The following is an 18,208-nucleotide window of genomic DNA, read 5'->3' as shown; positions in this document are numbered from 1 at the left end:
TTGAAGTATATAATTGTAATACATACATGCAGACACAGCATCATACAAAGACTGGAAGACTGAGGTTCATAGCTAGGCTCGGAACTAATAACGTTTGGGTCCATACACAGATCGGCTAGATAGCTAGCTACACATCCATAGGCATACAGGTATTTTTTTATCTTCCACTGCATAATAAGCAAGCACATAGCTAGCTATGTTATTTAATCTATCTGCATTGCATAGCAAATATCAGCAAGGCAAGCTTACAAACTTGTACATTAAATTTGCAGTAAATGCTTTAGCTAGCAAGATTCTTTAGATCCACTGTTTCACAAGATGACAGCCTGGTTTGCTGGTTGTTTCAGGAGTCCCTAAAACATGAAACAACCAGAATTACAATTTCATACTCATGTCACAACACCCATAAAGCTAGCCAACCAGCTGGCTAATGTTAGGTAGTAAGCTAGTTTACTAAATTGCGATTTTCATAAATTAACTTTATGATAAAAAAGTACATTAACTAACATATTCCTGTCAAATGTACATTTTTTGCATGATTCATCATGATGTTATAATCACTTACATTTGCTTCCATTCTAGTATTTTTGTCTGCCATCTTTGCTGAAGAAAGTCTCCAGCCTTGGGTCGCATAGCGTCAAATTCGTCATGGCAACCACTCGATATGATTGGTCATCGCCCAGCAGTCGGCGCTGGTGATTTGCATAATGTTGGGAAAAGTGTATATTTTTCACCGCCTCCCACACTACCTTCACACCGCCCAAAGGTCCTCTGCCCTCTCCACTTCCCTTCCATTGAAATGAATGGGAAGCGGTGTTTCACCGCGCTGCATCCTGTGCTAGTGTATCATGCCCGCAAGGGTGTTGCACCCATTCATACTTCTGTAGGCCTATACATTTTTTCATTCTTCAATCAATCAATCAATTTTATTTTATATAGCCCTTCGTACATCAGATAATATCTCGAAGTGCTGTACAGAAACCCAGCCTAAAACCCCAAACAGCTAGAATGCAGGTGTAGAAGCACGGTGGCTAGGAAAAACTCCCTAGAAAGGCCAAAACCTAGGAAGAAACCTAGAGAGGAACCAGGCTATGAGGGGTGGCCAGTCCTCTTCTGGCTGTGCCGGGTGGAGATTATAACAGAACTATGCCAAGATGTTCAAAAATGTTCATAAGTGACAAGCATGGTCAAATAATAATCATGAATAATTTTCAGTTGGCTTTTCATAGCTGATCATTAAGAGTTGAAAAACAACAGGTCTGGGACAGGTGGCGGTTCCATAACCGCAGGCAGAACAGCTGAAACTGGAATAGCAGCAAGGCCAGGCGGACTGGGGACAGCAAGGAGTCACCACGGGCGGCAGTCCCGACGCATGGTCCTAGGGCCCAGGTCCTCCGAGAGAAAGAAAGAGAGAAGGAGAAAATTAGAGAGAGCCAAGATTTTCAAAATGTTCATAAATGACAAGCATGGTCAAATAATAATCAGGAATAAATCTCAGTTGGCTTTTCATAGCCGATCATTAAGAGTTGAAAACAGCAGGTCTGGGACAGGTAGGGGTTCCATAACCGCAGGCAGAAGAGTTGAAACTGGAATAGCAGCAAGGCCAGGCGGACTGGGGGCAGCAAGGAGTCACCACGGCCGGTAGTCCCGACGTATGGTCCTAGGGCTCAGGTCCTCCGAGAGAAAGAGAGAAGGAGAAAATTAGAGAGAGCCAAGATTTTCAAAATGTTCATAAATGACAAGCATGGTCAAATAATAATCAGGAATAAATCTCAGTTGGCTTTTCATAGCCGATCATTAAGAGTTGAAAACAGCAGGTCTGGGACAGGTAGGGGTTTCGTAACCGCAGGCAGAAACAGTTGAAACTGGAATAGCAGCAAGGCCGGGCGGACTGGGGACAGCAAGGTGTCAGCATGCCCGGTAGTCCCGACGTATGGTCCTAGGGCTCAGGTTCTCAGAGAGAAAGAGAGAACGAGAGAATTAGAGAGAGCATACTTAAATTCACACAGGACACTGGATAAGACAGGAGAAGTATTCCAGGTATAACCAACTGACCCTAGCCCCCCGACACATAAACTACTGCAGCATAAATACTGGAGGCTGAGACAGGAGCGGTCAGGAGACACTGTGGCCCCATCCGAAGAAACCCCCGGACAGGGCCAAACAGGAAGGATATAACCCCACCCACTCTGCCAAAGCACAGCCCCCACACCACTAGAGGGATATCCTCAACCACCAACTTACAATCCTGAGACAAGGCCGAGTATAGCCCACAAAGGTCTCCACCACAGCACAACCAAGGGGGGGCGCCAACCCAGACAGGAAGTTCACGTCAGTAACTCAACCCACTCAAGTGACGCACCCCTCCTAGGGACGGCATGAAAGAGCACCAGCAAGCCAGTGACTCAGCCCCAGTAACAGGGTTAGAGGCAGAGAATCCCAGTGGAGAGAGGGGAACCGGCCCTGGAGAGACAGCAAGGGCGGTTCGTTGCTCCAGAGCCTTTCCGTTCACCTTCACACTCCTGGGCCAGACTACACTTACATTTGTGACCTACTGAAGAGATAAGTCTTCAGTAAAGACTTAAAGGTTGAGACTGAGTCTGCGTCTCTCACATGGGTAGGCAGACTGTTCCATAAAAATGGAGATCTATAGGAGAAAGCCCTGCCTCCAGCTGTTTGCTTAGAAATTTTAGGGACAATTAGGAGGCCTGCGTCTTGTGACCGTAGCGTACGTGTAGGTATGTACGGCAGGACCAACTCGGAAAGATAGGTAGGAGCAAGCCCATGTAACGCTTTAAAGGTTAACAGTAAAACCTTGAAATCAGCCCTTGCCTTAACGGGAAGCCAGTGTAGGGAAGCTAGCACTGGAGTAATATGATCAAATTTCTTGGTTCTAGTCAGGATTCTAGCAGCCGTATTTAGCACTAACTGAAGTTTATTTAGTGCTTTATCCGGGTAGCCGGAAAGTAGAGCATTGCAGTAGTCTAACCTAGAAGTAACAAATGCATGGATTAATTTTTCTGCATCATTTTTGGACAGAAAATTTCTGATTTTTGCAATGTTACGTAGATGGAAAAAAGCTGTCCTTGAAACAGTCTTGATATGTTCGTCAAAAGAGAGATCAGGGTCAAGAGTAACACCGAGGTCCTTCACAGTTTTATTTGAGACGACTTTACAACCATCAAGATGAATTGTCAGATTTAACAGAAGATCTCTTTGTTTCTTGGGACCTAGAACAAGCATCTCTGTTTTGTCCGAGTTTAAAAGTAGAAAGTTTTCAGCCATCCACTTCCTTATGTCTGAAACACAGGCTTCTAGCGAGGGCAATTTTGGGGCTTCACCATGTTTCATTGAAATGTACAGCTGTGTGTCATCCGCATAGCAGTGAAAGTTAACATTATGTTTTCGAATAACATCCCCAAGAGGTAAAATATATAGTGAAAACAATAGTGGTCCTAAAACGGAACCTTGAGGAACACCGAAATGTACAGTTGATTTGTCAGAGGACAGACCATTCACAGAGACAAACTGATATCTTTCCGACAGGTAAGATCTAAACCAGGCCAGAACTTGTCCGTGTAGACCAATTTGGGTTTCCAGTCTCTCCAAAAGAATGTGGTGATCGATGGTGTCAAAGGCAGCACTAAGGTCTAGTAGCACGAGGACAGATGCAGAGCCTCGGTCTGACGCCATTAAAAGGTCATTTACCACCTTCACAAGTGCAGTCTCAGTGCTATGATGGGGTCTAAAACCAGACTGAAGCATTTCGTATACATTGTTTGTCTTCAGAAAGGCAGTGAGTTGCTGCGCAACAGCTTTTTCTAAAATTTTTGAGAGGAATGGAAGATTCGATATAGGCCGATAGTTTTTTATATTTTCCGGGTCAAGGTTTGGCTTTTTCAAGAGAGGCTTTATCACTGCCACTTTTAGTGAGTTTGGTACACATCCGGTGGATAGAGAGCTGTTTATTATGTTCAACATAGGAGGGCCAAGCACAGGAAGCAGCTCCTTCAGCAGTTTAGTAGGAATAGGATCCAGTATGCAGCTTGAAGGTTTAGAGGCCATGATTATTTTCATCATTGTGTCAAGAGATATAGTACTAAAACACTTAAGTGTCTCTCCCGATCCCAGGCCCTCGCAGAGCTGTGCAGATCCAGGACAGCTAAGCCCTGGAGGAATACGCAGATTCAAAGAGGAGTCCGTAATTTGCTTTCTAATGGTCATGATCTTTTCCTCAAAGAAGTTCATGAATTTATTACTGCTGAAGTGAAAGCCATCCTCTCTTGGGGAATGCTGCTTTTTAGTTAGCTTTGCAACAGTATCAAAAAGAAATTTTGGATTGTTCTTATTTTCCTCGATTAAGTTGGAAAAGTAGGATGATCGAGCAGCAGTGAGGGCTCTTCGGTACTGCACGGTACTGTCTTTCCAAGCTAGTCGGAAGACTTCCAGTTTTGTGTGGCGCCATTTCCGTTCCAAAGTTCCTGGAAGCTTGCTTCAAAGCTCGGGTATTTTCTGTATACCAGGGAGCTAGTTTCTTATGACAAATGTTTTTCGTTTTTAGGGGTGCAACTGCATCTAGGGTATTGCGCAAGCTTAAATTGAGTTCCTCAGTTAAGTGGTTAACTGATTTTTGTCCTCTGACGTCCTTGGGTAGGCAGAAGGAGTCTGGAAGGGCATCAAGGAATTTTTGTGTTGTCTGAGAATTTATAGCACGACTTTTGATGCTCCTTGGTTGGGGTCTGAGCAGATTATTTGTTGCGATTGCAAACGTAATAAAATGGTGGTCCGATAGTCCAGGATTATGTGGAAAAACATTAAGATCTACAACATTTATTCCATGGGACAAAACTAGGTCCAGAGTATGACTGTGGCAGTGAGTAGGTCCAGAGACATGTTGGACAAAACCCACTGAGTCGATGATGGCTCCGAAAGACTTTTGGAGTGGGTCTGTGGACTTCTCCATGTGAATATTAAAATCACCAAAAATTAGAATATGATCTGCTATGACTACAAGGTCTGATAGGAATTCAGGAAACTCAGAGAGGAACGCTGTATATGGCCCAGGAGGCCTGTAAACAGTAGCTATAAAAAGTGATTGAGTAGGCTGCATAGATTTCATGACTAGAAGCTCAAAAGACGAAAACGCCATTTTTTTTTTTGTAAATTGAAATTTGCTATTGTAGATGTTAGCAACACCTCCGCCTTTGCGGGATGCACGGGGGATATGGTCACTAGTGTAACCAGGAGGTGAGGCCTCATTTAACACAGTAAATTCATCAGGCTTAAGCCATGTTTCAGTCAGGCCAATCACATCAAGATTATGATCAGTGATTAGTTCATTGACTATGACTGCCTTTGAAGTGAGGGATCTAACATTAAGTAACCCTATTTTGAGATGTGAGGTATCACGATCTCTTTCAATAATGGCAGGAATGGAGGAGGTCTTTATCCTAATAAGATTGCTAAGGCGAACACCGCCATGTTTAGTTTTGCCCAACCTAGGTCGAGGCACAGACACAGTCTCAATGGGTATGGCTGAGCTGACTACACTGACTGTGCTATTGGCAGACTCCACTAAGCTGGCAGGTTGGCTAACAGCCTGCTGCCTGGCCTGCACCCTATTTCATTGTGGGGCTAAAGGAGTTAGAGCCCTATCTATGTTGGTAGATAAGATGAGAGCACCCCTCCAGGTAGGATGGAGTCCGTCACTCCTTAGCAGGTCAGGCTTGGTCCTGTTTGTGGGTGAGTCCCAGAAAGAGGGCCAATTATCTACAAATTCTATCTTTTGGGAGGGGCAGAAAACAGTTTTCAACCAGCGATTGAGTGCTGAGACTCTGCTGTAGAGCTCGTCACTCCCCCTAACTGGGAGGGGGCCAGAGACAATTACTCGATGCCGACACATCTTTCTAGCTGATTTACACGCTGAAGCTATGTTGCACTTGGTGACCTCTGACTGTTTCATCCTAACATCGTTGGTGCCGACGTGGATAACAATATCTCTATACTCTCTACACTCGCCAGATTTAGCTTTAGCCAGCACCATCTTAAGATTAGCCTTAACGTCGGTAGCCCTGCCCCCTGGTAAACAGTGTATGATCGCTGGGTGATTCGTTTTAAGTCTAATACTGCGGGTAATGGAGTCGCCAATGACTAGGGTTTTCAATTTGTCAGAGCTAACGGTGGGAGCCTTCGGCGTCTCAGACCCCGTAACGGGAGGAGTAGAGACAAGAGAAGACTCAGACTCAGACTCCGACTCGCTACATAATGGGGAAAACCGGTTGAAAGTTTCTGTCGGCTGAATGAGCGACACCGGTTGAGCATTCCAACAGCATTTCCCTCCAGAAGCCATGAGAAAGTTGTCCGGCTGCGGGGACTGTGCGGGGGGATTTATACTAACGTTACTATCTGTACTTACTGGTGGCACAGACGCTGTTTCTTCCTTTCCTACACTGAAAATACCCTTGCCTAACGATTGCGTCTGAAGCTGGGCTTGCAGCACAGCTATTTTCGCCGTAAGGCGATCGTTCTCCTGTATATTATGAGTACAGCGACTGCAATTAGAAGACATCATATTAATGTTACTACTTAGCTTCGGCTGTTGAAGGTGTTGACGAACCATGTCCAGATAAAGCGTCCGGAGTGAAAAGGTTGAATGAGGGAAAAAAGTTGCGATGGAAAAACTAAAAATATAAACGGTAATTAAAAACAGAAACAAAACAAAAAACGTAAAGTTGTCAGCTAGCAAAGTAAAGTAAAGTTCGCAGCAAATCGCACAGCAAATTCTTCTGTTTTTGGGGGAGGGGGGGATACAATGAAAGGATGCATTTTTCAATGCATGAGAAGCTAAAATGGTTTGTTTCTCTCGTGCATGTTTACTTCAGGTTTGAAAGCATGGGAAAAATCGTTGAAAGAAAGGTCATCCAACTCGGGAACTCGGGCATCTTTCTAGAGCTCTGACTTTCCAACCTGAAGATCACTGACGTCATGATTCGACCTCATTTTTTCTGTAAAAAAAAACGAGGTCATATCATGATGTTGGTGATCAGAGCTTGAATTCCAAGTTGGATGACCATTCAAAACGATTTTCCCCTGTCGGAGCTCGTTTTTTCTGAGTTCCCAGTTATTTTGAACACACTGAAGTTAGAGATAGGCGATATTTTTTTTTAAAGGGTCCGATCCTTGGGATGGAGGAGGCTATGTGCTGTTTGCTCAATAAAGAGATTACTTTGTCACAGGAGAACCTCTTTTCCATGACAAACAAGGAACTGATCAGGTTACCTCTTTCTCTCTCTCTCTCTCTCTCTCTCTCTCTCTCTCTCACACCCACCCCTCTGGTTGTAGGACAGCCCACCACGGGTGCGTAGTTGAGCACTCACACAAGGTTGGTTTGAGTAGGGCTAATGACAAGGTAGCAGGGCGGACACCTTTGATGAGCCCCCGCGCTACACTTCATAAAAACCTCACACCACAGTTTCCTATGAGCAAGGTCGCTCGGATTTCACATAACAGCCTGCATACACAGCCCGTTTCTGGGCAGGTAACGCAATCCCTGTTGGGGGACGGCGCTCTGACTCAAGCGAGCGCCTCTGTCAGTGCAGTACAGACCCGTGCTGCAATCACGGAGGGCTTGGAGAGCAAGGTTACAAGTATAACCAATCTGTCATTGCCCCCGTTTTTCACAGAATGCGCTATTGTTTCCTCTCCCTTTCATGGCCCGCCTTGGGCTGTACCGCCGCTTTATTGTCGGCGGACAGCGGCGGCAAGGGCTATAGAGGATTACAGGCATTTCCTACTGAATGCACCACAGCTTCGCACTCTCTGTTTGTTCCAATGGTAAATGACGAGACAGAGACATTCATGCGTGTAACCAGCCTTGTTCTGTACATCATGACACTTCCGGGTATCTCAAGCACCCCGGTATAAATACATGAGTTGCAGTAATAAACATTTACCAACAGATGGCATCACTGTGCCATCTTAAACCCATAACATCTTCCCTTTAATAAAATAGGACAGGAGGTGTCAATTCATTAACAAAACAAACCTAGTAATAATTTCCAACATGAACAGTTTAGTTTTATTTATTTATTTTTTTTCTTTTCTCAGATAACAACTTAACACATTTTGATAGTCTCTTTACTTTTTTGTTGTTGTTTGTTTTAAATCTCTTTCTGTCAACCCTGATGGGAAACCTACAGATTAAGTCTTTTTGGTGGCTGAGACAAACGCCCGTAGCGTGAAAAGACAGGGGGCTTGTCTGCGAGGACTGCGGGTTCCCGCACAGGCGTGTCACCTGACTGTCTAAGAGGAGTATTGATGGGCGAGGGAGCAGCCGACCTGTGATCACCTGGCTCTTCGCCCAGTGCCTCAGGCCCCATGTGACTTGACCTGTGATCACCTGGCTCTTCGCCCAGTGCCTCAGGCCCCATTGCTGGAGTTCCGTCTTTTGTCATGCGACCCCTTTGACCATCAGGGTTCTGAGTAGGTGCTGGCTCAGCAACCCGAAGGTCAACCCTGTTGCGACGGTACAGTGATCCATTCACTTCGACCAAGTAGGAGCGTGGTGCCACTTTCTGTACACAGGATCCGAGTCTCCAGAGGCCCGTCCGGTCCCCTGGTAGTGGCTTCATTCGCACCGTTTCACCCACCCTGAGCTCAGGTAAGTCTTTTGCTGATTTGTCGTAGATGAACTTGGAGACCTGTCTTCTGTGACGTAGCTTCACCAGCACGTCAGTCACCACACAGGGCTCCAGGAGAGTGTTGGCTACTGGCAGAGCTGCTTTTAAGCTCCGTGCCATGAGGCGCTGGGCCGGGCTGCTATCCATGCCTTCTGTCGGGGTATTGCGCCACTGCAGGATTGCTTTCCAGGCATCTTTGCCCTCTCGCAGAGCCTTTTTGCAGAGGTTCTTTGCGATTTTTACTGCGGACTCCGCCTTCCCATTAGCTTTTGGGTATCGTGGTGATGAAGTGACGTGCTCAAATTCCCATCCTGCAGCAAATTTTCGGAACTCAACACCGGAGAATTGGGGTCCATTGTCTGAAATTACCCTATCTGGCTGGCCATAGCGGGCAAACTGAGCCTTGCAGCGTTTGATCGTTGTCTCTGCTGAGAGGTCGGGGAGGAGGTCAATCTCCCAAAAGTCTGAATAATGATCAACTACCAGCAGAAAGTCTTTGCCACTGTGCTGGAAGAGATCTAAACTTACTATCTGCCAGGGGCGCATCGGTAGCTCGTGGGACATCATCGTCTCTCTCTGTTGTTCAATGGCGTATTCATTGCAGATTGTGCATTTACTGACATAGTCTTTGATTTCACTCTGCATTCCTGGCCAATACAGTGTGTCACGTGCTTGTCTGTAACAGGCCTCACCTCCTATGTGACTTGAGTGCACACGCGCCACATCTCATGGCGCAGAGACCGGGGAATAACGACTCTCTGACACATGAATATTACTCCATTTTGAACACTGAGCTCCTCTTTGACTTGCCAATATTCTCTGACGGCTAAAGCAGTTTCTTCCTTGCAGTCGGGCCAGCCCATCATAATCACAGACCTCAATGCCTGGAGTTGTCCGTCCCTGTCTGTGTGCTGTCTGATTTGACCAGTTTTTTTATTTCCCTCACCGCTGCGTCATGTTTTGGGAGCCAATGCCAGATGGCGTCCTTGTCCATGAGCCTCCTTAGTGGCTCACACACTTCAGAGAGCCGCGGTAGGAATTTGGCCAGGTAAGTGACGAATCCGACGAAGCGCTGCACTCCCTTCACGTCAGATGGGTGGGGCATTTCCAAGACAGCCTTCACTTTTTCAGGATCCGCCTTCAATCCGATGGAGGACAAGATGTGCCCATGAAAGCGGACCTCTGGCACTTTAAACTGAAGCTTTTTTATGCTTAGCCTTAGCTTGACCTGTCTGCATCTGACCACCAGGGCCAGCAGCTTGGCGTCATGGTCACATTCTGCCTCCTCATCACTGTCCCCACAGCCCACTACGAGGATGTCATCTGCTATAAGTTCCACGCCACTGAGTCCCATCAACAGCTCGTGCTGCTTCCGCTGATACACCTCTGGAGCCACGGAGACACCAAACGGAAGCTTCAACCACCTCTTCCTGCCCCAGGGTGTCCAAAAGGTGGTCATGTAGCTGCTGGGCTCGTCGAGCTTGCACTGCAGGAAGGCATCTCTAGCGTCCACGAGCGTGAAGATTCTGGCCTTTGGGAGCTTGTAAAGAACATCCTCCAACGTGGGCATAATGTAATGTGAACGTCGCAGAGCCCGGTTGAGGTGTTTAGGATCAATGCATATCCGTAGCTTGTCTGGTTTCTTGATGATAACCATATTACTTATCCAGTCTGTAGGCTCAGTGACAGATATCATGTGGCCATCTGCTTCGTATTTGTCAAGCTGAGCCTTCGTAGCTGCTTTCATGGCCACTGGTACATTACGGGGTGCACACTGGACAGGCTGGATTGCTGCGTCCAACTCAAAGTGGACTTCCCCGGGAACTGACTCGACCGGGGCGTTGAAGACATCATGGTACTTGCTTAGGAGTGTCTCCTTGCTCAGGGGCCCAGCCTTGACTTTATCTATAATGTTAAGATCAGCTGGGATGGTAAAGTTAATAAGCCCAAGGCGCTCGCATGTAGAACCTGACAGTAATGGCTGTTGACTAGCCTCAACTATTTCAAACTCAAGGGTGTGTTTCTGGCCACGTAAAACACACTCTGTCACAAACAGGCCTAAAGAGGTCATGAACTGGCCTGAATACAGTTTCAGCTTGGTGCTACTCTGTGTGAGATTGTCTCTGGGCGCGAGCCTCCTTTTATCTTTAAGGCTCATAACGTTGCATGTGGCCCCTGAATCTATCTGGCATTGCTGTGGTTTATTATTAAGTAGCAGAGTGACAAACCACTTTTTTCCTTTTGCCTTCACTGCCCCTATCCACTCACTAGCATATACATCCTCCGTGCTGTTGTTCCCTTCATCTGGGTTTGTTTCAATGGAGTGCACCTTACCCTCCTTTCTCTTGCTTTTCATGCAGACCCTTGCAAAGTGATTAGCTGTACCACAGGATTTGCATATTTTTCCATAGGCTGGGCAGTGTTCTTTTCCTCGTCCATGAGAAATGCCACAATATCGGCATGTATTGGGGTTGTCTACTGCAGAGTTGGCTGTAATATTAGCATTAGGTGTAGCAAAGGGGAATTTCTTTACTGGCTGCCTGAATGTAGCATTGACATTGTCCATATGTTGCCTTTCTAGCTCCATGGACCTTATCCGTATATCAGTAAGCTCTGCTGCACGGCATGTCTCCACTGCCAAGACCAGCGTCAGGTCACGTTCTCTCAGCAAACGTCTGCGGGTGCCCTCATCAGTTATGCCAAGCACAATCTTATCTCTGATCAGTTCATCTCTTAAAGCACCATAGTCACATGTAGCTGCCTTTTCCCTTAACCTAGTGACAAAGCTGTCAATGGACTCCCCGTCCTCCTGTTTGCAACAACCGAAAACATAACGCTCGTAGATGACGTTCTTTGCTGGCTTAAAGTAATGTTCAAGAGCATCAAGAATAGTTATAGCGTTACCTTGCTGAGCTGCTGTTAGTTTCAGGTTGTGTTTGTATACGTGTCGGCATTCAGTTCCCATTATGGTCCTCAAAGTGGCAGCCACTACCTCTTCGTCCTTTTCCAGAAGTCCCGTTGCTAGCGCATAGTCTTCCCATTCACCTCTAAACGTATCCCAGTTCGTGCTCCAATCCCCGCTGAGCTTCATAACAGCGGGAGGGGGAATGTTCGCTGCCATGTCTAACCGGTGCTAACAACACTGAAGCTAACTAGCAAACTCACTCTAGCTAAAGCCAATTCCGGCGAAATTTTACTCAAATAAACAATTGTTTGGTAAACCAGAACAGGTTACTCTAATTTGCGGAAAGCATGGTTAGTGATCCCTCTTCTGACACCATGTTTGTTCCAATGGTAAATGACGAGACAGAGACATTCATGCGTGTAACCAGCCTTGTTCTGTACATCATGACACTTCCGGGTATCTCAAGCACCCCGGTATAAATACATGAGTTGCAGTAATAAACATTTACCAACAGATGGCATCACTGTGCCATCTTAAACCCATAACACTCTCCCGCTCTGTCATTATTATTGGACCGGATGCTGGAGAAGGGTTATACCATCCAATTTTTCCGGACCCCTCCCCATTTACGGGGTTCGTGGAGACGGTAATGAAATCACCCCCAAAAAGTCGACGCTCTCGTTGCAGAGATCACAGAACTCTTGGCGAAGGAAGTGGTTTCTTGAGAGCAAAGGAACAGCGGGCTATATTCGCCCTACTTCCTAGTGTCAAAAAAAGAAGGGGGGGATGAGGCCGACTGGATCTACGCGTTCGCAACGAGAGCATAGCCAAATGGCCCTTCAGAATGCTCACGACAAAATGTCTGCTGGAATGTGTCCATGCGAAAGACTTTTGCATAGACCTGAAGGACGCATATATTCATGTGCCGGTGCATCCGCGTCACAGAAGGTTCCCGCGTTTTGCCTTTCAATGGGTGGCATACGAATACACAAGGATGCTGTTTGGGTACTCCCTGGCATCTCACATCTTTTCCAACTGCGTGGAGGTGGCAATAGAACCATTGCATCGCCAGGGGATAAGGGATTTGAATTACCTGGACGACCTACTGGTGCTCGCCCCGTCAGCAGAGATGCCGATCGCACACACAACACAGATGGTGATTCATCTCACACATTTGGGGTTCATGTGAATTGGGAAGAGCGCACCTTGGCCCAGTCAACAGATTGTCTACCTGTGTATACAGCTAGACAAATCAATTTTATTGGTCACATACACATGGTTAGCAGATGTTAATGTGAGTGTAGCGAAATGCTTGGCTTCTAGTTCCGACCTTGCAGTAATATTTAACAAGTAATCTAACAATTCCACAACAACTACCTAATACACACAAATCTAAGTAAAGGGATGGAATAAGAATATGTACATATAAATATATGGATGAGCGATGACTGAGCGGCATAGGCAAGATGCAATAGATAGTATAGAATACAGTTTATACATATGAGATGAGTAATGTAAGATATGTATACATTATTAAAGTGGGATTATTAAAGGGACTAGTAATCCATTTATTAAACTGGCCAATGATTTCGAGTCTGTAGCCTCTCTGTGTCAGTGACGGCTGTTTAACAGTCTGATGGCCTTGAGATAGAAGCTGTTTTTCAGTCTCTCGGTCCCAGCTTTGATGCACCTGTACTGACCTCGCCTTCTGGATGGTAGCGGGGTGAACAGGCAGTGGCTCGGGTGGTTGTTGTTCTTGATGATCTTTTTGGCCTTTCTGTGACATCGGGTGCTGTAGGTGTCATGGAGGGAAGGTAGTTTTCCCCCAGTGATGCGTTATGCAGACCACCTTCTGGAGAGCCTTGCAGTTGTGGGCGGTGCAGTTGCCGTACAAGGCGGTGATACAGCCCGACAGGATGCTCTCAATTGTGCATCTGTAAAAGTTTGTGAGGGTTTTAGGTGACAAGCCACATTTTTCAGCCTCCTGAGGTTGACACAATGACTATGAACTGTCGAATTTCAGATCCTCGACGGGCCGCCCTGTTGCTAGCCCTATTGAGGCCAGCACACATTCCAGGCTACCAGAACGCAGGGGGCGGACCTCATGTGTGGCGTCTGCACCCCGACTTTGTTCTCCAAATGTGGGAACGGTTCGGGAGAGCCGAGGTGGATCTATTTGCACGCCGACTGTGGCCGAAAGTTCTCCTGTAAACATTTCCACCACTGTTCTGCATTCTCCTGCTACTAGCTCGGGTGAGTTCAGGCGGGCTGTCAATCATATTGATAGCTCCCGATCGCTCAGGGGCTCCATAGTTTGCTGAGATGATTCAGATGCTGATTTTGCCGCCTAGTCCCATTCCACATCGATGGGACACGTTGTCTCAGGCGGGAGGCTGAGTGGTCTGATGGTCTGGTTCCTGAGAGGAACAGGTTAGAGCGCTGTGGGTTATCTGATGCAGTGATCAGAACCATATAGGGATCACATGCCAGTTCCACATCCAGGAACGTGTTTTCACAGTGGTGCGTCACAAAGAACGTTGACCCGTGTGCTGTCAAGTTGAGAGCGTCCTCTCATTCCTACAGTGTCTATTTGATAAGCAGTGCTCACCCGTCACCATAAAGGTGTTCTCGGTGGCGATTTCAGCTTGTCATGAGGGTTTTGGCAGAGACACCGTCTTCAGCCACCCACTAGTGAAATGCATCCTATTGGGAACGTGGCGGCTTCGGCCGATGCCTAGAGCCACGCTCCCTCAGTGGGATAAGACTTTGGTACTCCAAGCGCTTTGTAAGCCTCCGTTCGAGCCATTGAACCAAATCCCCTTCAAAATGTTATCTTTGAAGATGGCACTGTTACTCAATCAGATCACTGCTAAGCGTGTCAGTGATTTGTGCGCTCTTTAGATGAGACCCAACCGCCTTGCCATTAATGGCAATCAGAGCAGGGCGGTGTTACGTCCTAACCCGCATTTATGCCTACATTTATTAAGATTTCATACAGATAACAGATTGTAGATTTGTGGGCCTTCTCTATCCCTCCGCATGTTGAGAGAAGAAGAACGGCTCCATCGCCAGGTGCCTTGGCGTACTACTTGGAGCGCACGGCGGCCATTAGGTCATCGCCTCAGCTGTTCGTGTGTCACGGTGCTGCGGCACTCGGTAGACCACTCTCTAAACAGCGTCTGTTTTATTGGCTTTGTGAAAGCATTGAGATGGCTTATGAGGCTGCAGGGCGTCCATTGCCTCTGGGTAGAAGAGCCCACTCCACGCGTGGAGTTGCGGCTTCTGCTGCTCTTTTCAGAGGAGCAGGGGTAGAGGATATTTGCCCGGCGGCGTCCTGGTCGTCACAGTCCCCTTTTATCAGTTCTTATCTTTCAGATATGTCTTCCAACTCTCTGGCTCAGTCCGTACTCAGTGTTGCTGACTTGAAAGATGCTGGGTCAATGGGAATGTTCCCAAGAGGCCCGCTTTTTCTCTATTAGAGTGACATATGAGACTTGTCTCCTGACTGACGTTCAGTGCAGTAGAGTTCATGTATTTTTTTTTTTACATGCCAACAGTTTAAGACTGTGTTGAGGGAAATGGTATTTGTAACCTTGTATTACGTTACTATTATACCAATCTTTGAAATTACATTGGAGAATTATTACTGTCTGAGCGTTCAGTTCAGTATTTGCCCATGTTTTATATACTCTTTTACCTATCATCATATATTAACTGTCTGCATGTGCAGTTCAGTTTCTGGGTTGATGTTTTTTGAGTGAGGCAGATTTACTGATAATACGGTCTAGGGTGACACCTTGTGACGAGTCACTGTAATATCAGTTGTGCGTGAATATTGGAAAGGTAACTTTCTGCTTGTTCAGTTCAGTTGGGCTCTTGTAATGACTTTTCTGCCCACTAGTCTTCGGTTTCCTTAGACTAGGGGAGGCGGATTACTGGAAGCACACTGTAGGGCGACACCTTGTGTTGCAAACACTGTAGTACCAGTTGTTATAGGGATATTAGATCATTTTAGCTCATGTCCTGCATCTCTACCCACCAGTCTTTGTGTTCCTCAGATTGAGTGTGTTGGGTTACAGAAAACACAGTGTAGGGTGACACTTCGTGTCACTTCTCTGGTGGGTCTGTTTTTCTTGACAGGATATTGGAGCACTATCTATCTGCTTGTTCAGATTAGCCGTGTCTCATTTTCTAGTTGTCTGTTCACTAGTCATTGGCTTTGCCTTAGACTGAGTGTGGCAGATTTACTGAGGACACAGTATATTGTGAGACCTTGTGTTACTGTACTGTGGGACTCGGTCAGGGGCGGACTGAAACAATAATTCAGGCTGGGAATTTGACTCCATCCCAGGCCAACCTGTTCATGCAAACCACCAAACCGCTAATTTTGTAGGCTAACCCTATTTGTTGATGCAACGGGTACCAAACTAGTTATACATTTGGCCACTATGTTCATTTGGGAAAAAAGTTATCCACATTACAAAATACAAACATTTGGGACTGACCAACAAGAAGCCTATCTGAAGACTGAGTTTTCAAGGTATGCTATTGCTATGGGTGCACCCTCAAAAACTCACTAGGAATACACCAATCATAGCACACACAAATGTATAAGGTATGCCCCCGATTACAGTCCTACTGACAATCTCATAATTAAAGCACATATTAATCTAAAATCATAGCCTACATGTTTAGGTTTGTGCTCTTAAGTTGTACCTGAAGGTTCCTGCTCTGAGTCTGACTCTGAACTGACCACCATCTCCAGTTGTGCAGGAGCACCTGAAGCTCTAGTGCTGCTGCTGCTTCCTTCTTCACCTTTGCAAAGAAAATGACTATAGCCTGTTTCTCTGTACAGTGTATGTGCACTTTCCCTAGCTTATGTAGCATGAGTCATGACCCGAATGGTGGCAAGTCCATAGTCTAGGTTTACTATTTTTTACTAGTTGAAACATATTGCCTTCAAATGTCATATTATGATCGCTATGTTGCACTCATTGCTATGATATAATTCCTCCACGAAGACGTTGTCACCATTTTTAGCTAGGCTACTTAGCTAGCCATGCTGGGTGTCGTGTGTTTTTGACTGACCTGGTCCCTTACTGGCGAACATGTCGCTTATTTTGTAGCATCTGTGGCAAGGGCCTTTCTCTTTTTTATTCTCTCCTACACCTTTCCCTTTCTGACCGTCCATTTCACCGTACGACTTCTCTAAAATGTTCTCGGTAGAGAAGCAGGTAGACGGTTGCTATGTGCGTCGCGGAGGAACCCGATGTCATTTTTGGCGTAGGGACACTGCAGCGAGAGAGTGTAGCGCTTGATGCGTGGCTTCTCCGTCAACTCATTCCTGCTGGTCAAGTTGACTATTCACGGCAGGCTAAAACGACCCTCAGGCCACCGGGAAATGTCTCGGTGCTCCTGACGGCCAGTCCACCATTGGACTCGGTCACAGCTATTGCTAGGCCCAACCTTGTCATTACGTGGGAAGTGTTGTGCTCGGCAGGGAGTACATTTCGGAGCGTTTCGCTCCGCATTAAACCAATAGGAGCAGAGGCGGAGCTCCACGATATAGAACGATAGTTACTGAAGTTGTAACTCCAGCTCTATAAGTCGAGCAGAGCCCCATAGGCCTTAAGGCCCTGCCGACCCCCAGTCTCGCTGAAGATCATTTTCAGGAGGCTGATTGTGGGGAGGCAATCCCCATATATAGGGACACCTGTACTCCCATTGGCTGCAGGTGTGTGCATAATACATTTCTCAGGCTATTCACTGCCTCGGCAGCAGGGTAAACCAACAAGAGCAGAACTCCATTATGGGACCCCACGCCACTCATAGAACTGGAGTTACAATTTCAGTAACAGTCGTTACCACGGGCCACCTGAAATGTTTTTGGCTCACCTAATGATTGTGCTTGATTATGGATCACTCCCCAAAATGTTTATTCATTAAGTTTTAGTCATTGTTCTCCTAGATTTATTTGTGTGCTTCTACATTTATAATTAGGAGCACATCATGTAGGCCCTATCCTTGTAAAAAAAAAACAATCATAGACCCCTGACCTATAATAATGAATAAGGTGTATCACTCAGCATTTTGTGTAAGGACATGCACTTTGTTGATTCTTGATGTTTGTCTTTTTATTATTGGATCTAAATTATTTATTTTAACACAAATTGAGACAGGTCACAACATTTTTATTATAAACATTATACCCTATTAATGGTAATACATCTCATCTTTTAAACATTAGAAAGCATGCTCACCATTGTTTATGTATTTTCTTTGCGTAATTATGGAGCAAAATATTATTTTGATAGGTAAAAATCTGAGTGGCTGCTAGATTGTTTTGTATCTAACGTTACCTGCCACATTGGCTGTTGAAAGAAAAAGTTACATTTCCCACCGTGTTTATGAGATGTTATGTTTTGATCTATGATATAATGGCAGTCAGTTAACATGACCTTTACGAATTATGAAGCCTTTGTGATTTGTTTGTATTGTTACATAGGCTAAATTCTTCCAAATTCAAAAACAGTGAGGTTAGATTCAGATTATCTCATAGAACAAAACATATAAGATGCCTAAACCTGTGTTAACCATAGACCGAACGGCGTTCATCCAAAAAACG

The sequence above is a fragment of the Salvelinus fontinalis genome, chromosome 13 (genome assembly GCF_029448725.1).
Source record: "Salvelinus fontinalis isolate EN_2023a chromosome 13, ASM2944872v1, whole genome shotgun sequence".
NCBI classification, from domain to species: Eukaryota; Metazoa; Chordata; class Actinopteri; order Salmoniformes; family Salmonidae; genus Salvelinus; species Salvelinus fontinalis.
This window is presented reverse-complemented; position numbering follows the sequence as displayed.